Source organism: Notamacropus eugenii, chromosome 6 (assembly GCF_028372415.1).
Source record: "Notamacropus eugenii isolate mMacEug1 chromosome 6, mMacEug1.pri_v2, whole genome shotgun sequence".
Lineage (NCBI taxonomy): Eukaryota > Metazoa > Chordata > Mammalia > Diprotodontia > Macropodidae > Notamacropus > Notamacropus eugenii.
The window spans coordinates 81,120,919-81,141,603 of record NC_092877.1 but is presented as its reverse complement, the minus strand read 5'-3'; the positions used below and the strand labels follow the sequence as shown (position 1 = coordinate 81,141,603).

Here is a 20,685-nt window from a genome sequence, read left to right as displayed (position 1 = left end):
TCAGAGATACTTCTAGGGACCTGTAAGTTTTCAATTCTTCCTAGGAGAGGTATCTACTCCTTTCTTGGCCTGTCATCTGGTCTATGAGTGACCATAAACACTCATTTCTGCCTTGGAACTATAAGGATTCCCTCTCCCCTGCAGCCATAAGCTCTGCCATGCCAGTACTCCTCTTTACCCCAAGACCACTACCCAGGACTACTACCCAGATGTAAGCAGGGCAAAAATAATGAATCCTGCCTCAGTGCTAGCAAACAGATCTCTGATCACTCTATGATCACTTGCTTGATACCTCCACTGTGTGTGCACTGACAGCTCCATAAGCAGTCTCCAGTGCTGCCTCTGCTGCCCGGGCCTGGGGCCAGACCACACTTCTCTCTCATCTAGATCCCAACAGACCTTTCCAACTGAGTTTCTAACTTGTCTTTTGTGTTTGTGATTTGAGAAGTCTAGAAACTGTCACAGCTGCCAGTGATTCAATCCTTTGAGGCCTGCATCAGCCCAGTGACTGTGTGGCCCACTCCATACTACACTCTTCTCTCTAACTGGTGCAACAGAGCTTTTCTGTCAAACTTCCAGGTTGTCTTGGACTGGAAATTTGTTTCACTCTGTTATTTTCTGTGATTTGCAACTCTAGAATTTGTTTAGAGTCATTTTTATGGAGGAGTTTAGAGGAGAGCTCAGACGAATCCCTGCCTTTATTCTATCATATTGTATCCATCCCCCATTGCTTTTATTTCTACAATGAAAGCATCAATCCAGGTTATTGTAAAGATTCTTAAAATCACTAACATTTTTTGATTCTAGGTAGAGTAGACTGCAAATGACCACTGATGCAATCTGAGTGGTGAGAGAAAAAGAAGAATAAAAGATGAATGCAATGTTAAGCCTGATTTCTAGTAAGGTTGAATTAATTCTTCAGAGGCCTGAGAATGAAGAAAAGAGGAAATTTAAATAGAAACATCTGGGGTAGATTCAAGATCATAATGTTTATCTATATTAAAAGACACAGAAAAGCTGAATGGCTTACCTCTCCCAGATTTTTCTGTTAAAAGACACTCCTTTTCAAAAAAGTAATTATTCAGAAGGGAAAGTACTTGAGATGATCAAAAGAAGAATGATGCTATAAAGGGAAATTTATTCCAAAAATAGGAAATAAATCTGACCATAGCTTGGCTCTTTTGACTCTTTAGAAATAATGTGGCTTTTGACTTTTCTCCCAAGCTCAATGCCAGGATCTGCTATTTCAGTCACATCCCAGAAACAAGATGGTGAAGGTCAGAGTCAATGGATTTGGCCGTATTGGGCGCCTGGTGACCAGGGCTACAGGTGGAGTAGACATCGTGGCCATCAATGACCCCTTCATTGACCTCAACTACATGATTTTTGTGTTTCAATATGACTCCACCCATGGCAAGCTCAAGGACACTGTCAAGGCTGAGAATGGGAAGCTGGTGATCAATGGAAAAGCCATTACAATCTTCCAGGAGAGGGATCCCACAAATATCAGATGCTGGAGCCAAGTATATTGTAGAGTGCACTGGAGTCTTTACCACCATGGAAAAGGCTGGGGCTCACTTGAAGGGTGGAGCCAAGAGGGTATTCATCTCTGCCCCTTCTGCTGATGCAACAATGTTCCTGATGGGAGTGAACCATGAGAATTATGGTAATTCCCTTAAGATTGCCAGTAATGCTTCCTGCACTACCAACTGCTTGGGCCCCTTGGCCAAGGTCATTCATGACAACTTTGGCATTGTGGAAGGACTCATGACTACAGTGCATGCCATTATTGCTACCCAGAAGACAGTAGAAGGCCACTCTGGTAAGCATGATGGGCATGGTGCTGCCCAAAACATTATCCCTGCTTCCACTGGTGCTGCTCAGGCTGTAGGCAAGGTCATACCTGAGCTGAATGGGAAGCTCACAGGTGTGACCTTCCATGTTCCTACTCTCAGTGTATCTGTTGTGGATTTGACATGCCACCTGGACAAACCTGCCAAATGTGATGATATCAAGAAAGTGGTGAAGCAGGCATCAGAGGGACCCTTGAAGGGCATCTTGGACAGCAACACCCACTCTTCCACTTTTGATGCTGGTGCTGCCATTGTCCTCAATGACCCCTTTGTCAAGCTCATTTCTTGGTATGACAATGATTATGGTTATAGCAACTGTGTAGTGGACCTTATGGTCTACATGGCCTCCAAGGAGTAAAGTAGAAAGCTATGGATCTTCATCCCCAGTCAAAAAAGGAGTTCCACCACTGGAGAGCCTGCACTCCTAACTTCTGTTCCTGTACAGGGATACCATGTCGCATTCACATCTTTATCCCAATACACCCCTGTAGTAGGGGGGAAAAGCCTAGATTCCTGTATTGTGTGCCATGAATAAAGTCACCACATTCAGTGCAAAGAAAAAAGAAATAATGTGAATAAAAATCAAAACATAATGGGTTTTGGTAAAGTAGTAAATAATAAAGTAATACTAATATAGAATTTTACCTTAAAATTAATTGTGTAAAATGCCAGAATAATTTGAATTAGGTCCCAAATGAATCATTGTAAGAGATAAAGATAATAGTTTTTTATACTTTCTTCTTTGATTACTTTTCTTTTAAAAATTGTTTTCTATTCATGTTTGATAAATGAATTAATACTTATTTTACAATTTGAAATGACAAGGTATGATACATATAAGTTGATTGAGTCAATATATCTGCTACCCTCATACAAAGAAATATTGATTTAAGTATATTCGAGATTTATAAAAGATAAAATGAAAAAGAGATCAACAGAAAACTATTCAGCAATACATTGATTTCCAAGATCAGCTGAGGAATAAAATAGAAACGTGATTTAAAGAGGTATTCACCATTTTCAAGAATTATGCTCTGTACAAAATGCAAGAGGAATTGCCAATGAATGGCTCATCTTGTGTATTATTCCTCCTGGTTACAAATAGCATTATTCTCACTGCATTAAGCCTCAAAAAAATTCCAAGATACAGAGATAAGATACAGAGATACTCAAAAGAGGTCATTCTTACAATCCATAAAGTCCCTTATTTTTAACTCCAATATATTCCTTGCTATTTTTAAGAATTTGTAGGAGACAAAATTGCAAGTAACTGAGACAGAAATTTAAAAAAAAAGGACAGGCTGTAACATATGACTGCTGATGATTTATGAACAATGGATGTAACACATATAACCTCAAAAGGAAGTGAATCGTCCCTTTGGTCAGAGGAAGGTTAAAAGATAGCAAGGCTAGCAGCTATAGTGTTAGATAAGAAGTAGAAAAAGGGCCAATAAAAGGCTCTATCAGGTGAACTAGAATCTCTATCAAGGTTCTAAGGAAATATGTGGATAGAATTTGCACAAGATAAAAGTATGGCTTGGCTATGATATCCACTAGTAGAGAAAATTCTCATAATTCAGAGAACATTAAAGTTTTGATGTATTGCAACATAGTAGAAAGAACGCTGCATCTCTAGAATTCTAGGGTTAACAATCAATTGTCTGTTTCTTTTTTGACGTTTGGGGGATAACCACTTTATCTTCCTAGACCTCACTTTTTCCCCCTCTAACATCAGTGGGAGTGATTAGATAATTGTTTACTTCCCCCAGAATCTCATTTGTGTACATGTCTTACACCCTTGCTGTCTTCCCGTCCCCTATCCCATCCACTACACTGTAAACTCCTTCAAGACAGAAAATCTGATTTTTTTTATTAATCCTATTTATATTCCTGCATCTAGTATAATATCCTTTATATAACTGTCATTTAATAAATGTTTATTTCACATAAATACAGTGGGAGAATAATCCTTATACTTAATCTTAAAATTATCTGTCTAACCTCGTTGTTACATTATTCAAGGAAGAGGAGACTCAAACACCCAATAGAATTTACTAGAGATAAGGTAATAATCCAGAAAGTAAAATGTTTTCTGGGAACAGATATGAAATTCAGATAGAAACATTCTAAGAATCACTGAATATTCCTGAAGCCAAAAACAGATATAGACAATGCCAGTAAATATATGGCCATTGAATTGACTGAGACACTGTTGATTTGTATGATTGCTACATTATCTAATCAGTTACTCAGGAAGACAAATTAGCTCTTAAGATTGGTGAAATAACAAGACCAACAGGGCTTATGGTTCAATTATTTCTGATTGTGTAGACATGCCCTAATGTCATACTTTACCATCATTACATTTCTATTTGCATCCCATCTCCATTTGTGCTCCATAAGTGCAGTACACTGAATGTGCCCAAATTCCATAATGTCAATCAGAGGTTAAGAATGAATTCATCCAATTCCACTGAGAACAATATTATCCCTGTGAACCTATGCTTAGAATGCTGACTCCTTATCTCACCAAATCTCCCCAAGCTATCTATTGAACAGATCAACAGTTTAAACAAAAGATGGAATTAGACAAAATTCTAAATGTCATTAAATCTCTCCCTGAAGCAAACCTTCTAGGGTCTGACAGGGTTTCTTCACTTTCTCCCTTTTGAAAAAAAAGCCTTCCCGTAAATTAGTTCTCATATTTACTTATTTTTCTCTTTTACAATTGATTAAAGTTCTTGAATTTATTATACTGATATCTGTTTCAGATATGGTAAACCATGAAACAACTGTTCCTAATATAGACCTATTACTTAGGTAAAATCAGTCTTTCAAAGTCTTTGCTACTGCTTTTTTTAAACTTGAAAACAGCATTACTGAGTGAGTTAAACCATATTACAATGACTGTTTTCTTGATTGATCCACAGGGGAAAGCTATGCTCAAAGACTCAAGAAAATAGTAGAAAGACAAATCCAATTTACTTCCATTTATGACAAGAAAGATTTTAGGAGAGATTTCCACTGACAAACTTTTTTTTTTAATTCATAGATCATAAGTATCATGGAAGGTAAATGTTCATCATGCCCTAGTTTTTCTTGACAAATTTAGATTTAACTAAATTAGAAGAAGTATACTATAGTCAAAAAAAGATTTGAAGAAACCCCAGGGCAATGTTATAGAACTGATGCCCCATTAGAAAGTCTGCTATGTCCAATACTTACAAGGAATACTTACAATAAAATTCCCATCCGTAAAGATGTAATTTTGGGGATATCCAGTTATCTCATCCCATTTATAGACCTGGGAATCCAGAAAATTCTATTTCAAAACGTTAAAACAATGAAATATATGAGAGAGTATATACTTTTAAAGGAAAGCAAGCATAATTTTTAAAGGAAGTTCAATAATTTTAAGGAAGTATATTCAAGTACCTGAACATAGAAGTGGCAGAGGTGCAAAAATTATGGCTAAATTAGATGTTTTTAAAAAATTGACAGGTTTTCTCACTAAAATATGCAGGCATGTCCTATATGTATGTATGTGTATGTGGGGGGGGTATAGATTGAGTTATCTGGGGAGAATTTTTAGGAAAATGTATGTGATTGAGTAATTAGTTTCCAGTTTTCTCAACTGTAAAATAAGGGAACTCCATTAGCTGATAGTTGAGGTCCCTTGTCTCTTTATAATCCTATGATCATTCTTCATATATATATGATTGGAAAAGAGCACCTACACTTCCCATTAACATTATTACTATTATTGTTATTCATTTTATAATTCAACTGAAATACTGCCTGAAAGTACATAATAAAATGTGGATCATAGTAATATAAATAATCATTATCCTTATCATCCCTGTTATTAATTATAATACTACAACATCCAAATTTGAATGTACCATGTACCTTGGAAAACTGTAGTCTTAGGACAAATGAAAATGATTTCTATTTTATTCAGTGGATAATAAATTTATATACCCCCCCAGATATAATATGAATGTAAATACACACACACACACACACACACACACACACACACACACACGCACACACCAAGAGGATTGATAAGTTTCTGTGTATCTGATCTGTACAGGATACAGGAAAACTGGAGAGCTGAAGTGTGTCACGGAGTATAACCTCAGCCTCAGGCTTCTGTCAGAGGGAAAAAAACACTACATTTCTTATGCTCTTACTTTATATTCCTATTCTCCTGCCATTCTGTCCCCTATAAAAATTTAATCTTGAATTATTATATTCTATAAAATAGAGAATCACAAATAAGATTCAGAAATCTCTAGCTACCATTTAAGTTAAATTTTCAAACCAGATTTGAAAAAATAAAAGCTTGCGTTTGCATTTTTCACTTTAGTCCAACTTTTGTCTATTGCAGAAGGAAAAAGAGGAATTCAAATTTGTGCATGTAATATTCACAAATTAATTCCATGAGATTCATTTTCTTTCCAAACCTTAACTTAATGGAACAAAACTTATAGGATTTAAACTTAAATTTAAATCAGTCGTATTAGTACTATTCTCTTATGTGTTGCCAGGACTACTTAAAACTAATAGTTTCTACAATACATGAAGAAAATATATCTCAAAAATGCAAAAAAAATGGGAGTACAGCTAGGTGGCTCAGTGGCTAGAGCACTGGCCCTGAAGAGGGGAGGACCTGAGTTCAAATTTGACCTCAGGCACTTGACACTTAACTATCTGTGTGACCCTTGGCAAGTCATGAAACTCTGACTGCCTAGCCAAAAAAAAAAAAAAAAAATCTCTCCTCACCCCCTCTCTCCCAGCTTCTCCACAGTCTGTTTTCTCAGGATCTTAGAAAGTGCATAAAGAGAATTTTAACTGACTGGCCTCACCATAAATCATATGTATATATAGATATATATATATATACACAAATCTCTTCTCAAAAACTGGGCATATATTAAACAGAAGTATAAAGCTCAAATGAGGCAATGTGTGTAGCACGCTATGCAAACCTTAAAAAACCACCATCAGTATTAAATACATTTTTGAAAAAAGACAACCTATTTTTTACGAGGTAATTTTATTGGTGACTTTTTATAATTTTTGACTATATATAGTGGTTTAATGTTCTCAATATTTCAGCAATTGAGTAAACTTGAATGTGAAGAAAGTTGCATTTTTTGGTGATCTCCAACTGAAATCTGGCATTTTCTTCAGTTCTCTAAAATATTATGTGAAAAGGTGTCCTGGTTTTGCCACATGGTAGAAGGGGTTCATGACATATAAAATGTTAATTTTCTTTTACAGAATATGTGCTAAATCAGTGGTTTTCTTTCAGTCTTTCAATTTTTTTTACGAAAAATACCTGTCATTCTGTCATGTATTTCTATTGCATTACATTTCTCTATCTCCATTTCCTTAATAATGTATTTTGCTCTATAACTTCCACACAATCAGCATATGTGATTGCTTAGCATCTAGTACAGTATTCAAAAGCTTGGTTAATGTTACTATGCATCTCACAAATTTCCTTTGCATCACCTGAAAATTTTTATTCTTTTTTAGACTTTATTTTCCATCATCCACCAGCAAATTTCATTATTATGCAAATATTGGTATTGGCAGGAGGTGGTTTGTGGTCATTTAAACGATTGAGGAGTTTGTTTTTTTTTTTTCATATGATACAATCCATTCTTCCTTTCCTATTTAATTGTAATCTGGCATAATTGTCTACTATAGTACCTGTACAAGACAGATTCACTGATTTATTAACTAAACTCTCTGCACACTTAATTGTATGTCACTTATGAACAAAGTACTTTACTGACTTTTTATATGTAATGGTTTTCCTCTTTTTTAAAAATACAGGAGGAACTATATATCTACTGTCAAAAGAAAAGAATGTCAATTTAATTCTTTAAATGTAGACCAATTACCAATTAGTTTATATTATATAGCATATCTGTATACAAATCAATCATAGTTTATATGAATCATAAAATGTGTAAGCACTAATGAGAAAACAATATTTTGCCTCCAGAGAAGGAAGTATGTGCTTTAATTCCCAGGGGAATAAAGTGCAACTTCTTATGTATTCAGTAATTACAAATCAATTTGCCTAAAAGTACCATCAGTTTTATACTGCCTTTAATAACTATTGAAGAAATTTTGACTTAGCTCTGCACTCATGAGTCATTCATATATTGTAAATACATAAAATAAAGTCATGTATGAGAAAGCTCTCTCTCTGTGTATACACACACACACACACACATTATATATATATGATCATAATTTGGAAATCTGTCATTCTAGATGTCAATAATTACAGCTATTTCCTCTCCTATGAATTTCCCCAAAAGATGTAAAAGGACACTAGATAAAATAATGATCTCTATAACAAAAGTGAAACATCAATGAGTTCTTCTATCTAGTCTAATACTTCAAAAGAAGATGTCTAGAAGTATGTTGGTGATCTAAGGTGGGAGGGGGCAATGGAGGGAATTACAGCCAATTTGACCTCGAGAAAACAGGAGATCAGAAGGACCATAGCCTTAGGTTATTTAAGCTGCATCAAAAGATATTTTCTGAGTGGGGGTGTGAGAAAATTATCTGAATAATATATTGTTATAATCTATTATTGAGGAAAGAGAATGAAGTTATGGATCTATCTACATCTATGTATATAATATTTAATTTTCAAGATCATTTTTTTAATATTTTGAACTTCAAATGAACAGCAAACACATAAAACTTGTATGTAGCAAGTTCATGATTTCTCATTCCATCTTCTTTCTTATTCTTTTGTCAGTCAGTAAATAAACATTCATTAAGGGCTATTCTCTGCCAGGAGCTATGCTAAGCATTGAGGAAAGAAAACAAAGTAAAAGACATTTCCTGTCCTTGAAAATCCCACATTCTAATGGGGCAGACAACATGCCAATGACCTCATATAAACAAGCTATATACAGGATAAATAAAAAGCAATTAACAGAGGGAAGACCCCAGAATAAAGAGGTCTCAGAGAGATGGGAAAAGTCTTCTTTCAGAAGGTGGTGTTTTAGCTGGACCTGGAAAGAAGATAAGGAGCCAGGAGGCAGATATGAGTAGGAAGACTAATCCATATATGGGGGACAGTCAGTAAAAATGCCCAGAGTTAGAAGATGGAACAGCAGGAAGATGGGGCAAAGAAGGACAGATATAAGCAGATTAAAAAAAGTGTGGGGACTAGGTGCTTTGTATGGCAGAGGATTTTAATATTTGATCCAGGAGGAGATAGGGAGCTAATGGAATTTACTGAATATGGGGAAGGGGAGTCAGACTTGAACTTCAGGAAAATCATTTTGATGGTTGAGTGAAGGGTAGATTGTAGTGGGAAAAGACTTGAAAACATGGAGACTCACCAGAAGACTACTGGAATAGTTTAGGACTATATTAAGGCAGTAACAGAGAAAATAAGATGATATATTCCAGAGATCTTACAAAGATAAAATAAAGAGAAGTTGGCAATACATTGGATAGGGTGGTGAGAGAATGTGTGTGTTGAGTGTCATCACACCTAGACTGCAAGCCTGAGGGACTGGGGAAATGAAAGCATAGTGCCAAGACAAAAATAAAGAAGTTGAGGGGTGGGGGGGGAAAGCTGGAATTGAGAGAAAGATCCTAAGTTCAGTTTTTTAATATGTTGACTTTAAGATTTCTACAGGACATCCAATTCAATGTATCTAATAGGCAGCTGGAGATACAAAATCGAAGATCATCAGAGAAGTTAGGGGTAGTTAGTAGCATGTTCTTAGGGATATAGAGATAAATGAGATTTATATTTTGGTCCTCAAACAAGTTGTAGTAACATATACACAGATCCCTATAGAATATAAATAATGTTAGAGTAAATGAGTACAACATGTTCTGAGAATACAAAGGATTAAGGGATCACTTTACACCTTTGGGAAAAAGAGTCAGACCTGAAAGTTTTTATGCCCCACATTTTATAAATGAGGCAACTGACAACAAGCTCATTGATTTTTAAAGATCTCATTGGTAGTAAATAACAGAATTGGGGTTTGAACTTGAAACCTCCAAACTCTAGTGATTATTCAACTAAAACACACTGGATGTTTTTTGCAAATGCCTAAGGTTTGGATCATGTAAGTTAAAAAATTCATGTACCTGATGGTGCTTTTCCCATTTTATCTGAATGTTTTGATTCTCCACTGGTACTGCTGGTCCTGAGTTAAGCAGGTTTTCTGTAATTGTTTACTGAATTCAGTGAATATTTATTGGTCTGGAGATACAAGAAGTAGTAATTTTATTTAGAATATGGAAAATGTACTTCAGGGAGCAGAACGTTAAAAGAGGTAGGGTTATCTCTGAAGAGGGCAACTGAAATGGCAAAAAGACAACACTTCCAAGGCAAATTTGGACTTCCTAAGTTTTTGTGGGTAGCCCTGCATGCATTTACTGAGTCAAGATTTAAGAGACTTATCTGAATAATTCAGCATCACAGTCTTGAAGTTGGGGACAAAAATGGGGAAATGGAAATCAATAAATATATTTCAATTGTTTGTGACATTTTCCCCTTTATTGTATTTCAACAATTGTCAATAAATACAAACACACAAATTTCAAAACTGAAATAGATCATATTTTAGATGAACATTTTTCATGTTTTATCCCCTTTGTTATATTTATTTTTGGAAATATTTAAGTTTTCCGAATAGGGACAGAGATGGCAGAAACACCAAGAAATCAAAAGGAACCTGTGGATTTTCCAAGGCAAATGAGAGAAAGGAAGATGGGTTCGTTTCTAAATATTTGCATACACATGAAAAGATCACACACATATGTGTGTGACAGATATATTGTCAGCCAATTTTCGAAATTCACATACCACAGGGAGAATTTTGATATGAGTTGCTAGCTTCATTGATTACCTAAGAGGATAGATGTGTTCCCTTTTAATTTCAGAGAGAAAGAGGGGTGGGAGGGAGAAGAAAAAAGAGGAGGAGGAGGAGGAGGGGAGAGAAAAGGGGAGAAAACTTTCCTTTAAACATATTTCAATTCCTGGTCTAGAAAAAAAAAGTAACCATACTAACTAAAATGAGATATCGATTTTGGTCAAATAAGCAACTTGCCTAAATCACATTACATATGACATTTTTTGAATAAAAGAATTTTATCTCGTATCATATTCTCTGGAAGATTGGAAAGATATCTTCTTACAGACACTAACCAAAGCTTATACATTAAGCAATACATTTCAAAGTGACCCACGATGAACCCTTTTTGTCTCTCAGATGTAATTAATGATAATCACCAAATATTAAATATAACTTTTACACAGACCCTTCTTTTCTTTACTTCCTTCTTTCCATCTTTGTCCCTTTCACCTGTAGCATATTTTTGCTCTGGGTCTTTTTTTTTCATCAAATGGAATGTTTCTAGTTCTGTGGTGGTATTGATTTTAGTAATTCTATTAGTAATTTATTGAGAAACATGCAACACAATTATATCATGTTAATCAAATATCATCTTTCACTTTCAAAATGATTAAAGTACCCTTGGATCAAAAGGATCTAGAGTTATCTTTTCGGCATTTAGACTTGATGATTGCCTTATTACCAGAGGAAATTCTGAGCTAAAAAAATAATTTATTTATTCTAAAGTTAAAAAATATTTTCTGGATAATACCACATTTCTATTAAATGGACTATAATTACCTTTACCCTAAGATTTTTCTTGATGCTAATATAGGAGAAGAAAATCTCAGTCTTTCACATTTGAAGAAAATTTATAAAAATTATGTCATTTTCCTTATTATCAACAAGACAGGCCACATGAAAATAAGTAGTTCTACCTTGCTCTACCACTAACTTGGTATAAGATTGGATAAAATCACTTTATTTTTTATGGATCCAGGCTTTAAATTGTCATCCAATAAATATCTGTTGAGAGGTACTTTGGTACTTAGGGGAATGTAAATGTGACTAATAGTTACTCTTGAATTTACAATCAAGTAGATAAAAATGTTAATTGTTTACATGTGGTAGCCCCTATGGAATAACTCTACTAAGATTTGTCCTCAGAGCCCAGACTAACAAAATGAGATGGATACAGACTAGAACCTACATGTATGAGCCAAGCCAGATGCCATAGACTATAGGCATGAATTAAGGAAAATATCTGTGAAAAGGGCAAGTAATTCCTAGCATTGATAAGCAAGAAAAAAAGAATAATAATAAAATCTACAGTAACAAATTCCAAATCAATTAACTATTTATAAACCACATGCAGTGTCAGGAACTATGGTTGACACTGGGGATCCAGATACCAAGAAATAAAATAAAACGAAAAATCTGTCCTCAAGTATCTTTTGTTGTTTTTCAATCTTTTAATTCATGTGTGACTCTATGACCTTTTTGTATGTTTTCCCGGCAGACACAAGAGTGGTTTGTCATTTCTTTCTCCAGCTCATTTTACTGATAAAAAAAAAAAACTGCTCGGATGTCACATAACTAGTAAGAATCTGAGGCCAGATTTGAACTCGGGTCTTTTGATTCGAGGCCTTGAAGCTCTGCCCACTGTGCAACCTAAATTTCCAAGAAGCTGATATGCTATCAACTAAGGGGAGAAAACATGTACATAAAGAAATAGATATAACTGTATTAAGGATGGACTATAGAAAAACTTGAAACATGGAGACAAATTAGGCAAACACGATAAGGGCCCCAATCATAATACTGGGTATGTTGCACGTCTTTAAGCAGATGTGCAAAGTATGGATAAAATAGAAATTGAATTCCAGATCTTTCCCTGTTGTGATACCTTTAACTTCATAGGTCTTAATGACATTTGTTAGGCTATGGTTCACACTGAGGGAATAATAAATGACCTTTATCCAAAAAAGAAAATATTGCTTAGATGAGCAAGAGAGAGTCACTATAGATCAAAAATGATATAAAAATATCCAGCAAACAACCTTCACATGGTAAGGATCAACACAGGGAAAAAACAGAAACAATATTGTGGTTGGACTTTATTAGAGAGCAAAAGAGGGAAAGTGGCATGAGTTCAGGAAACACCACTAACATGGTATAATAAGAGTGATTATTTTCAACCCTCTAGAAATCTGTTGAAGCTCTCTTTTTTTGTAGTGTGGCAAAAATGGAAAACAAAGAAAATAATCAATTTGGGAATTGCTAAATAAAGTATAGCATGTGAGTACAGTATAATAGAAATTCTTGTATTGTAAGAAATGACAAAAGCAATAGTTTCGTAGCAACCTTAGGAGGATTGTGTGAAATTTTGTAGAGAGAAGTAAATAGAATAAGGAGAACAATTTACATAGTAATAACAACATTACAAAAGCAAACTTCTTTGAAAGGCTTAAGAACTCTCTGATCTATATATCTGTTTTTCCCCCACTTTTTCATTAACCTTCCAGAATCTCAAATTCATCATCAAAATTCAAACTCTCTGCCACCATCACCAATTTCTCGCGAGGTCATATGTGCTCTACCTCTAATAAATAGTCCTACATCCTTGACTATGTCTTTAATTGGAGAGGAGGCTATCCAACATAGAAGCACAAGCCATGAGTCATTCTTATGTGTTCAAATGAACATGAGGTACAAATTATTGGCCCCTTATAGTGAGCAGAGCCTCAAGCCAATAGGGACACAAGCTGATAACGGAAAAAGAGGCAGCCATAAACCCTTCATTGTACAAAATGAGAAGGAGGAGAGATAACAGGCCTAGTCCTGAATGAGTGGACCAGAGTCAACCATTTTGTATGTATTTGACATCTGCTTGAAAACTCTTGCAAATGCATTATTTTGATGACATCTTTCTTCTAATAAAAATTGTCAAAGATGTTCCACTGTTTACTGAACACCACACATATCTGAAGACTTATATTTGAAACTCGTTGCAGTTTTTCTCCATAGTACTTTCCCAGCTTTACAGAATAGCTTTACAGAATATACGCTTGTGAAAAGTTTTCTGCATTACTGTCAAAATAAATGACAACGTTCTCTGACCCATTCTAGTTTCCCTCTCTCCACATCTTTGCATAAGCCTAGAAAAGGTCCTCCAGTTCTTTTTCTCTGTCTTCCTCTAGTGAAGTCCATCCTTCCAGAACCAAATTATTTACCACCTCCTCTGATAAGACCTATTTGATTCTGCCGTTTCCCCTCAGATGGAAATGATCTATTCCTCCTCAAATTTCTTCTAGCATTTTCCTGGACATTACAAATTGACTTATCACATTCTTCACTGTATCAAAACTTGTTGTGTTCTGGGTTCAAATATTGTTTATGATAAGTAATAGCTCTGTGACAATGGATAAGTAACTGAACCTCTCAGTACTTTACCTTCTTCATTTATAAAATAAAGATTATACTATTTTTAATACTTATCCCAAAGGGAAATGACAAATAATATTAAACACTTTGTAAACCCTAAAATATGGTAAGTCAGTAGGGAGGAAGGGAGTTATATAAATACACCTATACATACATACATACACAGCTACTATTTTATTCAATTAAGATTGTTAGCTTCTTGAGAGGAGGGTCTACAGAGCTGTACTCACTGTCATGCACAGAGCAATTAGCTTTTAATAGGCACTTAATAAATAAGTACTGAACTGAAGTACTTAGGAAAAAATAGAATATTTTATAGTTTGGGGAGCAGAGAAAAACAATAAAAAAGAGAGGTGAATTGTAGTGCTGCAATACTAAGGAAATAAATGGAGGAAAAGTATGTTTTTTGCCATTTTGTTCTTTATTTATTTCCAACTCTAAACCCAACCTTATTTTAGGATTTATCCTTGCTTACAGTAGATGTCTTCTGAGGTCACTCCCAACTAAGCTCCTGTGATTCTAAGATTCATTTTGATGACAGCCATGGGACTCAACTCTCCTACAATATTTTTAATGAGGGAAAAGGTCATAGATTTAGAGCTACAGTCAGCTTTATAGATGAGGTTTAGAAGTATGTATAAAGCAGAGGTTCCTGGGAGTCACCAAGGTCAATGCTGTTTTCTTAATAATACTAAGATATTATGTGACTATTTAGATATTCTACCCATTTCCAACTGTGTATCTGTGTAAAACTAGATATTCTTCCCATAACTCAAATAAAACAACACATTGAATCCAGAAGCAGAGATAAGAATCAAGGTATTTTCTATTAAAAGTCATACATTAAAAATATTTGCATAATTATTCAAAATAACACACTTCCCACTTTTTTCATTTTGGAAAATATATCTTTACAAAAATAAAGCACTTATGTTAGCATTTTCCATTTTAAATGAATAGACACTTTTTTAAAACATTGGTTTTTATCTCTAATACAGTAAATATCACTAGGTATAAGCAATATTTTTTAAAAAAAAGGTCTCTATAACTTTTAAATGCAAAGATATCTTGGGAAGAAAAGTTTAAAAACCATAGCTATAAAGAAAAGACAATAGAAAGAAGACAAGGGAGGAAGGAAAATGGTTACAGGTTGGAAAAAGGATAAATTTCCTTCAAATTTATCCTCACAAGATTAGCACAGTGAAAGACCCGCACCCCCTCCCCCCTTGCTTGACTTATTTTATGCATCCTTGCTCCTGATTCAACGAGACCAGAATATCAGGTCTGGTTTAGGGAGGGGATGAAGGAGAGATAAGATAAAGAAAATTAGAAAAGTTTTAGTTCATGATTGTTGTAATTGACAGCTTTTTTTTGTTTTGGGTTTGGTTTCGTTTTTATATTTATTCTTCTGTATCTAATTGCATCACCTGTTGGAATGTACTGGTTTTGAACCTCCACTGACAGATAAATATAAAACCACTTTAAATTGTATTCCATTCACACTTAGACCTTGATGGAGCTATTTATTTCTGTATTGATGGGAAGCTCTTGTTAAAATGGGAAAGAATGTCAAGAAATATCAATAAAAAGGGTGAAATGCTCTTCTCAGAATTCCCTTCTTCACTTAATGGGATAAAAAGGGAAAGGGAGAAGAAAAGTGTTATAAACATTAAAGTTAATAAACCTAGTACTCACCATCTTACAGGGATGAGTTGATTATAGTCTCTGAAAGTAGTACTTCCCAAGTCATATTTCACAGAGAAAGAGAGATTTCAATGAGCCCTTTGTTTAACACGAGATCCATATTCTAATCATGTCTGCTTCAGGACTACAATGTTTATCTGTTTTCAATATGTCTTTCAAGATCAATGTAAAGGGAATAGTTGCCAATATGAGGTGATCAAATAATTAACAATAATACACCCTATCTTTTAGTGATTTCAAAACCTTAAATTCAATTACATGCTTGCTAAGGCAGTGTGATGGTCTCTACTGATTTGACTTCTATAATATGCAGGAGAAGCAATTTTTGACATTAATGCTGGCTATAAAAAATAGAAACAATGATCAACTTTTGCATGTCATTTCCATAAAACATCAGATGTTTATGTCCAGATTGATGAGATAGCTGTCACATTCACAATGAATAGAATAAACTTGGATCTGGCAGGTAAATTCAAATGCTATAACATTCACATTATATCTGAGTAAGAAACAGTGCAATCAGCTGGCAGCTTGGAAAGCAATAATCTCTCTCAACTCCAATTAGTGAGTAGTCTGCCCAGTCACACATCTTGATGAACATTGAAATCTAGGTCAATTATTTGCAAATCTACTATCACAACAGCATCCCCACAATATCTTTGTACTTGTGGCATTTGATGATGACAAAACTTCTATTATGCAATGGGGAAATTTTAGAATTCTTCCACAAGCTTCTGAAGTACCATATATTTCACTAAATGCTGAGCAGAGGCAGAATGAAAAATGCTTTCTTTCATATAATTACATTATTTTTTAAAATAATGTTTTCTCCAGATTTTTTTTATATTTCTTTTTTTTCTCTTAAGCATCTTCTATCTAAGTTTCAGAGCGGATTAAAAACCATCCAAAATATAGCAATGACAAAGATTAGAATCACTCATAAAAGAAAAACTTCCTTCCATGTAGATCATTGACAAGACCAGTCTGAGAGCAAATAGGAGAGAGAGCTAAAACATGTCAATGAAAGCCAAACATTTGGCTGGGAGGGTGGAAGATTCATAGAAATCTATAGCCCCAACTTCAGCTTACCTTGACCAAATCTCATTCTTCTCCTCATACTTTCTGAGCTGGCACAGTCTTCTTGCATTCTCCCTGTCAAGAATGAGACAACGGATCATGAGAACTGGGACAGGTATATAAAAAAGATAACTGCTGGTAAACGGGTTCAAGTAAAGTTAGTAAGAGCCTTGTCTTCTGACAAAAAGACACAATGGAAACAGTTGTTAACAGTTTGAGACTGAAAAAACAAAACAAGGCATAGGTGAAGGGCAGAAAAAGTAGTGAGACAGTTGGAATATGTTTTTATCCACTAAATCTTACCCTTCCCTCATCTATAAAGCTATTGTCAAGGGTTCTTAGACTTTGATGATGTCATTCCAGCTGATTCTGAAACTTAGGCAAGATTGTTTTGTTTTGTTTTTTAATCTTAGGAAATCTGCTATAATTTGAAGCTAATCATTTGTAAGAGTATAAAACTCAGAGAAGCTCAAGGATTTCTTCTGTTTTAAACCTTGATCCAAGTCTAACCCAGTGTTGGACATCAACTTAATATTGTCTGTTTCTGAGAGTTCCTTTCTCCCCTTTAGAACTTAGTCATCTGGCTATGACTTAAGGGAGAAATATCATGTTAAGGGAGCAATATTTCATTTTGGAGTAAGTAAAAATTTCTAAGGTACGGGACCTATTAACACGTGTGTATCTCTGAACTCTAAAAAGGAACCGGCACTAGTAAGAATACCATGAAAGACAATTATTGTTGAGAATTGACTCTATGCCATATTTTGGAAATATTTACCTGAGTGTATGCTTCTAAAGTGTCCACTATATTTACTTTCTACTAACACTTGAGGGAGAAAAATCTCATGCAAATATTATTCTCAGGGGTCCTGACTTAGCCATCACTTTCACAACATTCATATAGACTAATCAATACCTAGATACTGATGGCTAAATGTACTGTTCCTCAAGGGCTAACAGATTTTTATCTGGGGATTCCTATTGGTATATATTTTACATCTTGATATCTCCATTATAACAGTTATAGATCAAACAAATATCATACATTGATAATGCAAGTATCATTACTTCTGTTTTATGGATGGAAATTCAAACTCATAGATGAAATCACTTGGGTATAGTCACACAGCAATTGAATATCAACACAATTGAAAATCTGTATCTTCTCAGTATAATGCCTACTCTTTTATAAAGGTATATAGCTCTAACAACAAGAAATCCAGACACCATGGTGGACCAGCTGGGAAAAATTTTTTTTGGGGGGGTGAAGGAATTTCCATTTTGCCTCATATATAGTGATCTGCTGCAATTCTGCATAAGCCTGGTCCTTTATCCATTAAGTGATTGCTAATTCCAGGTGTTTAAGAGTTTTTTTTGTAGTGAAATAATTTCTCAAAATTAGTGTCTCAGCAGAATTATAACCAGATCTCAAAAGATAGTAAGTCTGGAACAGAGCTGAGGTGCTAAGGATAGAATAGCACTTTCTGCTAACCTCATAGTACTAAAGGACTGAAAGTGGTGTCAATCTCCCTCTAAATAACAGCAACTTGAAGGAAAGACCCAGATATAGCTGTATCTCTAAGCCTCACTGTTACAACCAGTTATTCAGGCTTTCAACTTGCAGTTAGCACTCACTTCAAGCAAGAGTGACTCTATTTAAAGGATTTTCCATTAGACAAATATTTTGAGATGGTGGGGGATTGGAAGATGGGAGAGGAAGAAGGCATCTGAAACAGTAAAGAGAGAGCCTGAAAAAGGCTTTATGGTAGAAAAGAAAAAAAAAAACTTGATTTATTTTCAGTGTAATATATAATGTTAAGAGAAAAATGTAGCAATTGAGCCAAAAATAGAAGATGGTACATTTGAATTATTAAAAGTCCAGGGTAATCTGCTAGGAATTGATCCAGTGAAAGCCTAGTTAATTTTATCTTCCAAGTAATCTCAGCAACCTTTACAAGAGAAAGAAATTCCTTTGAAATGGTACAACATATTTAATGGACCACCTTCTTCATGGCATGAAAAAAGCATTGGATGTGGTCATAAACCCCAGGTCCAGTTCCCAGCTTCTGAAGCCTTCTATCAATTGTCTTCATGACCTTGGGAAAGTCAAGACACTATTCATCTCAGGTTCCTTATGTGAATACTGGGAATAATAACATTGGCCTTATCTACCTTACAGAATTCTTGTGAGAATTAGATGCCTTTTTATAAACTGTTATATTCTACATTCATGTACCTTGTCATTATCAGTATTATATGAAATATTCTAGCTACAGTGACAGAAACACTAAAATAGAGGAGACATGAGATTTCTTTCTTTATAATTTTTGTTTTTTTCCCCCTTTCAAACTTTGAAATGCTGCTGTAAATAACATTGTTCTCTCTCGTGAACAGCCCATGTTCTCTATTTTCTCAATTTAGCTTGTTATTAGGTATATTCATGAAAGGATGACATGAACACTTATTCAGTAAGTAAGTAGGCAGACATTATTGAATTAAAACAGTCTTGTACCCTTTGCTACTGCCATGATTGCCAAAATGTGCCCAGATTCCCTCCTTTTCTTTAATACTTCTATAAACCAGGGCATCTCCATATGCAAAGCTGTCTTTTCAATATACTCCAAACTTGTTCAGAATAAACTGTCCCTTTTCACAAGTTAAGGCCTACATATGCTCAATGTCTATTATGTTTGAGTCACTCCTTGGTTACCCAAGGCTCCATATGGGTCAGCTACTACTAGCAGTGCTTTTTCATTCAGACATTTCCAAGTCCCTTACGTCTCCAATCTCCCCAATTCCCAGTAAAACTGAATTCACGTGCAAGTGTCTTGAATATGATCTACAAATATCATATAGAAGTGTTTGCTTGTACAAGTACAAAGTGTGTTCCTTCTAGGTACCGATATTTTAATGAGAGATATGTGAAGACAATGCTTTAACCCAAAAGATTTGAAAATTTGAAAATTTCAGGCATAGTGTTATATGCTCAGGAGTCAAGATTCTCATCTGACAGTTCAGTAGATGGGGCAAAGAGGTTTCATTTTCTTTATTTCTGACAGAGAATTCTGTGAGTTCCTTTCTAGACACTAAGTGGAAGAGAGCACTCAATGTTATAGGTCACATTTATAACTTGCCTTTGTTTTGAGCTGATACACAGACTTCAAGTCAATTATCTCCACAGTCAATCAGCTCTTATCTTTGATCAGACATTTCACAGTGTCCTTCAAATCACAACACTTTTACTAAATCTATGCCTTTTCATAAATATATCTAGTCTTGTCTACAATATCAGTGAGAACTCTATTCTGAAAAGTGACATTTTTCAAAGACAACTTTCTACAGAACACTTGGTTCATTTTGAATACACCTCATCTATTTATTCAGGAAATCATTTAATCAAGAATTAGCAAAGTGAAGCAACAAAACATTTCTCCTAAATTTATAGAGAAAGACTCTCAAAAATATCAGCTTTACATTTCCTGTAGTAATACAGGGTTTACCTTATGTCTAATTCTGCACACAAAAAATCCCAAAATATACTGAAAGGTTAATATTGATGAAGACTGAAGATGTTGATCACATGGAATTCTATTAGATATACTTTACAACTTCGAGTACTTCAAATTTATATGAGTCAATAATGGAATCCAAATCACCATTGCCTCAATCGGCATGGATCACAAGTCACCTATGCTTTCTCATCCTCT

At 34.7% G+C, this 20,685-nt stretch overlaps 1 long non-coding RNA gene across 1 annotated transcript in view; it reads right to left on the bottom strand.

Moving 5' to 3' along the window:
* LOC140511364 (uncharacterized) overlaps positions 1-20,685 on the bottom strand; it is a 250,814-nt gene that overhangs the window by 45,943 nt on the left and 184,186 nt on the right. Inside the window, exon 4 of the long non-coding RNA XR_011969518.1 lies at positions 16,991-17,053. This is a non-coding gene — a long non-coding RNA (uncharacterized lncRNA). The remainder of the gene's footprint in view (positions 1-16,990; positions 17,054-20,685) is intronic.